Here is an 8,245-nt window from a genome sequence, read left to right on the forward strand (position 1 = left end):
ATATTCTCATATGATAATTTCTTCAACAGTTTAAAAATTTATTATACCATTATTTTGCCCCCTTTTTTTCTGAGCTTACAATTACCAAAAGCAGTACATTTAATTGTCTTAGGATAATAGTGGCAACAAAACCTACCATCTGCTGGCCACTATGCCAGTGTAAGCTTACTAGTAAGCACTTTATGTATACAATAGACTTTTCTTTGTCCTCTTCAGAGTCTTTGACGGTAGGTGGTATTGCTATCTAATGTTATATTAAAGAAGCAAGGAACTAGACAAATGAAGGGTTTATTTTTCCTAAGCTACGAATTAGAAGTATAGATTTACATTTGCAAAATAAAATTTTCTGACTCCAAACCATTCTTTGAAACATGCTTATTTACCCTTGAAAACAGTATCCTTCTAGCAATAAAGAGATATATTTGAGTAGATGATAGTATCTCCATTTAGTTTGCTAATTTTCATGTTTAATTTCTGATTGGTCATGGTGTAATTGGCATTACAAAAAAATATAAATGTTCTGAAGTAGGGAATTTATTAAGTGGGTTCTTGAATATGATTATTTACTGCATTTCTATAATACTTTCTTGGAGAAGCATGAACTTAAAAAGAAAATGAGATGAAGATAGGTTTTTATTGAACAGTGGTGGCTTCTTTTAAAGTGTTCACAAAATCTTTTAAACAATGTATTCTATTATATTGCCTGGGGTCAAGTTTTCAGACCTTCTATTGGACATTAAAGGCATACCAGAAGGATCATTATTTATATTTCATTGACTATATATAAAGATTTTTTTTTTACTGTGTGGATCATAAACTATGGATAACACTGAGACGAATAGGAATCTCCGAGCACTTAATTGTCCTTATGCAAAACCTGCAAACGGGGCAACGGCCTTATCAAGGTGAACGGCCGGTCTCTGGAGATGATTGAGCCCCGCACGCTGCAGTACAAGCTCCTGGAACCTGTTCTGCTTCTGGGTAAAGAACGCTTTGCCGGTGTGGACATTTGAGTCCGTGTGAAGGGTGGTGGTCATGTTGCCCAGATTTATGCAATCCGCCAGTCTATCTCCAAAGCCTTGGTTGCCTATTACCAGAAATATGTGGATGAGGACTCCAAGAAGGAAATCAAAGACATCCTCATCTAGTATGACCGGACCTTGCTTGTAGCTGACCCTCGTCGCTGCAAATCCAAGAAGTTTGGAGGCCCTGCGGCCCGTGCACGTTACCAGAAATCCTACCGATAAGCCCTCTTATAATAAAAAAGTTATGAGATTTAAAAAAAAAAAAAAACCAAAAAACCTAACCTGTCCCTAGACCAAGAGCAAGAGGACCCTGCAGGGTTTAAAATCAGAAAAGGTGTGTATCAGGGCTGTATTCTTTCTCCATACCTATTCAATCTCTATGCAGAACAAATAATTTGAGAGTCTGCTCTATATGAAGAAGAATATGGCATCAGGATCAGAGAAAGAATCATCAACAATCTGCATTATGCAGATGGCATAACTTTGCCGCAAAAATGGAAGAATTAGATTGTACAATTTGATTGGGGAGTGAGGGAAATTGAAAGAATTTGTTCAAATTTGTGTTAGAATTTTGTAAGTAAACTAGTAAAAAAAAAAATAGAAGAAGCAAGACTTGCTTCCAAAGATCAAATACCATAGTCCTCAATATAAGAGTACATCTCAACATCAAAAAACCAAAAATTCTTACCACTGGATCAATAGGCAGAATCACAATGTTGTTGTTATGTGCCATCAAGTCATTTACAACTCATAGCAACTCTATGTACAGCAGCTCTGAACCCTGCTCTACCCTGGGCCAACTTCATCATCTCTGACACACCTGTCCCCATCACCCCAACAGCTTCTTATTTGGAGTTTTGGTGTGTGCTGTCACACAATGAGAGCTGGATGAGAGGTGACTGTCCAGGGCTTTTCAGAGACTATCCACTATACAGGAATAGATTGTCCATCTTTCTCCTGTGCAGCATCTGGTGGATTCAGACTGTGTTTGGGTTGGCAGTGCTGTTTGTTACTATTAGACCACCAGTGCTCATAGCACTAAGAAAAATTTTTAATATTTGCTCTTAGCAAATTATACTCATCACTATTTACTTGGGCACTCAGACTTCCTGGTAGTTTTCTTTGGAGGTTCATGGTCTTTTTTTATATGCTCTCTGCCTTTATATTTGATAAAGATTCCTAGTGGCACAGTAGTTAAAGCAATGAACTGCTAAGCAAATAGATACCATGTGCTTAGCTAACATAATAATACTGGTGATAAGTAATAAAAAGTTGTAGACGTCTACTTCTGGAAAGATGGCAGCCTGGAAACCCTAACAGAAGTTCTGCAGGGTCTTTATGACTTTCCATTAACTCAACAGCATTTGTGGACTTACATCGACATGTAATGGAAATCTACCTTTTGTTTTATGTGTCTTCTAAAGAAGAGAGTCTAGGTAATTTTTAATTAATACATTTTTTCCTTAGAATTTGACAAAAGCTTTGGATACTTCACCCCAGGCAGATGTGCACACACACACACAAACTCATACATACCCCAATTAACATGTGACATCCACTTCCTAAACAACATATGTCTGGAAACTATGAACTTTGAGAAACAAGGATAGTTATAGAAAGGTTTCAGGTATTTGTTCATAAGATCACCATGAGTAATGCTAAACTTGACAGCAATCAACAACAGCAACATCAGAGAATTTAAAAACCAGTGGCAAAAAAATTTCAGTATTAGGTAATTTCTCATTTTCAACTTCATGAGGCTTATTTACTAAGATTAATTTGAAGATAAAAAATTGTTTTAGGGTCACAAGTCTAAGTCTCTTCTGACTTTATTCTGAATATTTTACATACTTCTCTTACAATATTTAGGAGTCATACCCTCATACTTGTTTGTTAAATGTTATTAGGTTTCCACTCCTAAGTTATGCTTTTTATGCTTTTTCTTGGCTGTTTTGCTTTGCTTTGTTTTCATAAGGGAGAGGATTCTATGGAACATCAACTTTTCAATTACAGAAGGGTTGGCTTTGTTCATTGCTGTGGTGGTAGAGAAGTAGATTGGAACTGTACCTGATCCCTGGTAGCTCTTGTCCCTAACTGCTGCAAACGGTTTGCATGCTTAGCTGCTAACTGAGAAGTTGGAATTTGAAGTCCACCCAGCGGTGTACCAGAAGACAAGCACTGGTTATCTCCTCTTGCCATCACGTCAGAGATCCCTGTTGACTACACAACCAGAGCCTCCTCCTGGTTATGTACTTCCAAAAGAAAGAGCAGCCATTGAAAATCCTACAGAGCACAGTTCTATTGACAAGACACAAGGTGGAACTAGACTCAAGAGATAGACATAGGAATGAACTAGACTCAAGAGATTTACTGTAATGAATATTTATTGAATGAATCAATAATGGACATAAAATTCTTAGCAGTTGAAGTATATTCAATAATATTTTAATCATAATTTTAACAAAGTTTCAGAAATAAGATCACCACAAGTAAGCTTTATGTTTATTCATTATGTTTATTATTTATTCACCTTATGTTATTCATTGTCATGCTGTACTTGACTCACAATAGGCATTCTTTTTTAAAAAATGAATGAATGTTATGTGACGTCAAATCTTCCTTAAACTCACTTGAGGATTTCCTTATAGCTACACTGAGAAAAATGGGAATCCTAGAACACTTAATCGTGCTTATATGGAGTCTATACCTAGACCAAGAAGCTGTTGAGCAAACTAAACAAAGAAACATTGCATGATTTAAAGTTAGGAAGGATGTGTGTCAGGATTTGATCACTTCTCCATACCTATTCAATCTGTTTGGTGAGCAAATAATTCATGAAGCCACATTCACATTCAAGAAGAAGGTCTCATCAGGATTGAAAGAAGACTCATTCACAACCTGTGTTGTGTGTAGTACTAAAAACTTTGGTGGAGTAGTCTGTAGTGAGGTGTCCTGTTAACCCACAGGCAGCATATCTTGGCAGTTCAAATCTACCAAAAACTAGCTTTGTGGGATTTATAGGTACTGAAAACCTACTTAAAGACCACCTGTTAGTTGACAATGGCTCAGGGAAATGAAGTTTATAATTATTTTATTAGGCCTTGGAGTCTCCTTCCAATCTAGGAGTTGACTGCTAGCTGGCATCTCGATGATGGTCTTGTCTGGATGGAGGTCAATTAAGGGAAGTTTCTGGGGTTGTGTTTGTTATGTGTCCCCCACCCCCTTCTAAAGCAGATGGCCCTTGAGCCTTTGACAGAGAGTGGGGTCCTGCTACAGAGTGTGGCTTTAATATCCTATAGGGCCCTTGGGCCACAGGCCCTTGGGACAAATCTATTAATTTTATAATGAATATTCTTTAAAAAACACAGCAATCATTTGTCTATTAGTTGTACTGAACATCTTTGAGTTGCTGTGATACTGAACACTGTTCTATAGTCCTGTCAAGTAGCAAAATGGTTGCTCATTATGTACAATGTTTGGATGAGCTTCCAGATTGACTCATGCTGGGAAGCAAGAGTGGCATCCACTTCCTAAACTAGTTGCCTTTGGAAACTCTATCTCTAAACTCTAGAAATGTACAGAAATTAGGTTAGTTATAGAACAGAGCTCAAGTCTTTCATGCAAAGCTTACTCTGAGTCAAGTTCAGCTTGACGACACTAACTGCTAAATGAGTCAAGTGCTGTTACATCTGGAGGAACACTCACTTTGCACATCACTCTTTGTCAATGTGCTGTATGAAGTAACCTGGGTTTACTGTGCATTAAGGTATCAAATACCATAATTTCCCATTGTGGACGATGTTTGGTGGAGCTCCCAGTTGTCAAACAGGTTTGGAGGCAGGAATGGCATCTACTTCCTAAACTACATGCCTCTGAAACTCTATGAACTTGGAGAAATGACAATTGTTGTGTATCATTAAGTCAGAACCGGCCCATAGCTGACCCTCTTTTCAGAGACAATTAATTAGACAGGAAGAGATTGCCATCATTCTCCCACAGAGCAGCTAATGGATTAAGTAATTATAAAACAGGAATTCAAAAGAATATTTTTATAAAAATTATTTTAAAAATTATCTATCTATCTATCTATCTATCTATCTATCTATCTATCTATCAAACAATCATCTATCTATCTCAGTACATTGGAGATTGGCCCATCCTTCTCCCTCAGCACTGTCAGGGATTTGAACTACATGTCTTTGAGATTGCCGTGCAACTTCATGCCAATAGTCCATCAGAGCTCCCTGAAGTACTTATATAAAATATTTTTATATAAATAAAAATTATTTTAAAAATTATCAAAAACATCAGTATGTTGAAAGTTGATTTTTCTACCTGCTGCTTATCATAAAGTGATTACATTAGAAACATCAAGACTGTATGATACTGATATAGTTGCAGACACTTAGATCAACATACTAGAATAAAAAAAAATCCCACACAAACCCAAAACAGAAATTAACATCTCCCTATGGACAACTTATCTAGGACAAGGTGAAATCTGTTAAGTGGGGAAATGACAGCCTCTTTAAGAAATGATCTTGGCAAAATTGGAAAACCATCTGCAGAAAACTGAAACAAGACTCATCTCACACAATCCACAAAAACCGACTCAAGGTACATCAGGGGTCTTAGAAGTAAAACCAAAGGTCATAAAGTTCGTCACATTAAAACAAAGAGCCTCTCTAGAAGTTTTAATCTGCAGCGTAAATAGATTTTCAAGCATGACAAAAACCTACAACCAGGAGAGCATACAATTAATGGGACCTTCTAAAAACCAATGCACATAAAAAAACCAAAACATAAAAACAAATCCAATGCAGTATAACTTTTCCCATAGGGTAAAAAGGAAACCTACAGTCTGTAAAAACATATTTTGATATCTGATAAGAAAATTACATCTAAAATTTATACAAAACCCCAGTACCTCAACAAGAAAAAGACAAATAATCTGATCACAAAAATGGTACAAAATATGAATAGACACTGCCTCAAAGAAGAAATTCAGATGACCAAAAAACACATTGGAGAAATATTTAAAATCAGAGAGCTATCAGAGAGATGGAAATCAGGTTCTTAGATTATTTTAGAGACATTCAATATACTTTCAAATTATTTAACAAACAGGTTGCCTTTTAAGTGGATCCAGAATCCCGTAATTCCTGTAGAAATGCTCTTTTTTGTTGGATGGCTTTTCCACATTGATTCGCCTGATACCGTTATACCTTCCCAACGCAGAATGCCAAGGAATGGCCACAGGTGTCTGGCACGTTCTGACTATGGCCGGGAGACCCATATCATTAGGATAATGACCACAAGTCATCCTACTTGGCTGTGGATCGGAAATCAAAACAAGAGGCAAAACCAACACAAGTGCAGTTAATTTAAGGCACTTTCCCCCCTATTTATTAAAGCTAATTGCAAGTCTGGTTTACAATTAACAATTGCCAAAGGACTGAAATGCCCATGGCACTTGACATAACAGAGTGCCTGTGACACTGTCCCTGGATTTACTCTCTCCAGGAATGGATTTCATTGCCTGTGATATTATGGCTCAAAAAAGTGATGCTGTAAAACAATTATCAACAGTACCTTGGCAATGCCAAAACCATTCATGATTTTTATGACAGTCTACACTGGAATCCATCTTAAAAGAATACAGCTGGATGCTAATTAATGGACACTAGGTAGGATGTTCCAGCATCTAAGAGGGAGGTTGCCTGTTCCCTTGCCGGCTGCTGGCTGAAGCTCTCATCCTGATAGCATGTTGTTGCCAGTGTTGCCACCTCATTAGAAAATTAGCTTTTAATTAACTTTGGAAGCTGTTGCATAGGTTTGGATAGGAGAGAGACATTTGTACACATCTTGTTGCAGAATTAAACCGCCCCTTCGTGTTTCTAATGGGCCTCTCCTGCCTCGCAGAAACACGGTGTTCTAGCTGCTTGCAGACAGACACTCCACGGGCAGCAGTAGCCACACAGCTCCAGCCTGCTCCCAATTACAAAGAGATGCCCCTTCCTGGCCTCTTGAGTAGCCCCTTACTCCAAGGCCACTCGAGACATTAAGTAACAACAGTGGAGACCACACTCCCACATGCTCCTCTTTGGTATGTCTGTTCCCCAACTTGGCTTTCCTGGCACATAAGCTGGGGAGAATGTTCTTTACCTCTTTTTTTTTTTTTTTTTTTTAACATCTCTGCCTGAGCACAGAGGTAATAAATCCACAATCCACAGATAAGATAAATAGCTAGATTATCACTCTCCTCCCCGGGGGAAGGCCATCCTGTCAATTAGGCTAATCTGGGCTCAGGGTTGAGTTTTGGCATGCCCTGACACCAGGCAAGCCTTCTTTTTGCCTTGCATATCTGCCTAGTGCAAAGATGGGATATGAAAGTGGATGTGACCCCAGGAGGGCCGGCCAGCCAAGAAGGAAGGCAAGACAAGATGCTTGATGATTAATCATCTACCACAACAACAGGAGGGTAAAGAAGATGAGACCCCCTGAGAGCAGATCTTTTGAGCTACATTATAATTATATGTTGCCTCTTTCAAGTCTGTTTGGCAGCTTAAATAGAAGCTGGGGTGTTTAAGATAGGAGCCTCCATTCTTGGATGAAAATAAGTATTCTTTTGTTATACTTTTACAAAGCACTTTCTAGGACATCTCATTTGATCTTGTTTCCTGTCCCCAAGGGACTTAGGGCCGGTGGCATTTTTTTTTCTTCTTCTTTTCTTGCAAATGATGGAAAGGTGAGATACAGCTGTGTTCAATAATTTTCCACAATCACAGAGTTTGTACTAATGCCAGAAAGATGCCAAATAACCTTACCATGTAACCCCTTTAGGGTAAACTACTGACCCAAGAAAGGGGTTAACCAAGAATACAGCCTTTCTCTGTACCTTTTCAATCTCTAGGCTGAACAGATGATTCTAGAAGCTAGATTTTATGAAGATTTTAAGAAGAGGAATGAGGCATTAAGATTGAAGGAAGACTCATCAATAACATGAGTTATGCAGATGACACGATCGTGATCACCAAAACTGAGAACTTGAGGCACTCACTGCAGAAGAGCAAGGACTTCAGCCTTCAATAGGAGTTGCAGCCCAGTGTCAGAAAAACAAAAATCTAAACCACTGGGCCTATAGGGGTTAGGTGTGTAAAGAGATGTTGAAATTGTCTCAGGATAGGGCAAGGTTCAGAGCAATTGTTCATAGAATTGCT

The 8,245-nt window shown here is 38.2% G+C and overlaps 1 pseudogene; it reads left to right on the forward strand.

The window, feature by feature from the left end:
- The first annotated feature begins 869 nt into the window (after positions 1–869).
- Positions 870–1,247, forward strand: LOC102860999 (annotated as a pseudogene).
- The last annotated feature ends 6,998 nt before the right edge of the window (positions 1,248–8,245 follow it).

The sequence above is a fragment of the Elephantulus edwardii genome, unplaced genomic scaffold (genome assembly GCF_000299155.1).
Source record: "Elephantulus edwardii isolate Elephantulus edwardi_28Jun2011 unplaced genomic scaffold, EleEdw1.0 scaffold00036, whole genome shotgun sequence".
Lineage (NCBI taxonomy): Eukaryota > Metazoa > Chordata > Mammalia > Macroscelidea > Macroscelididae > Elephantulus > Elephantulus edwardii.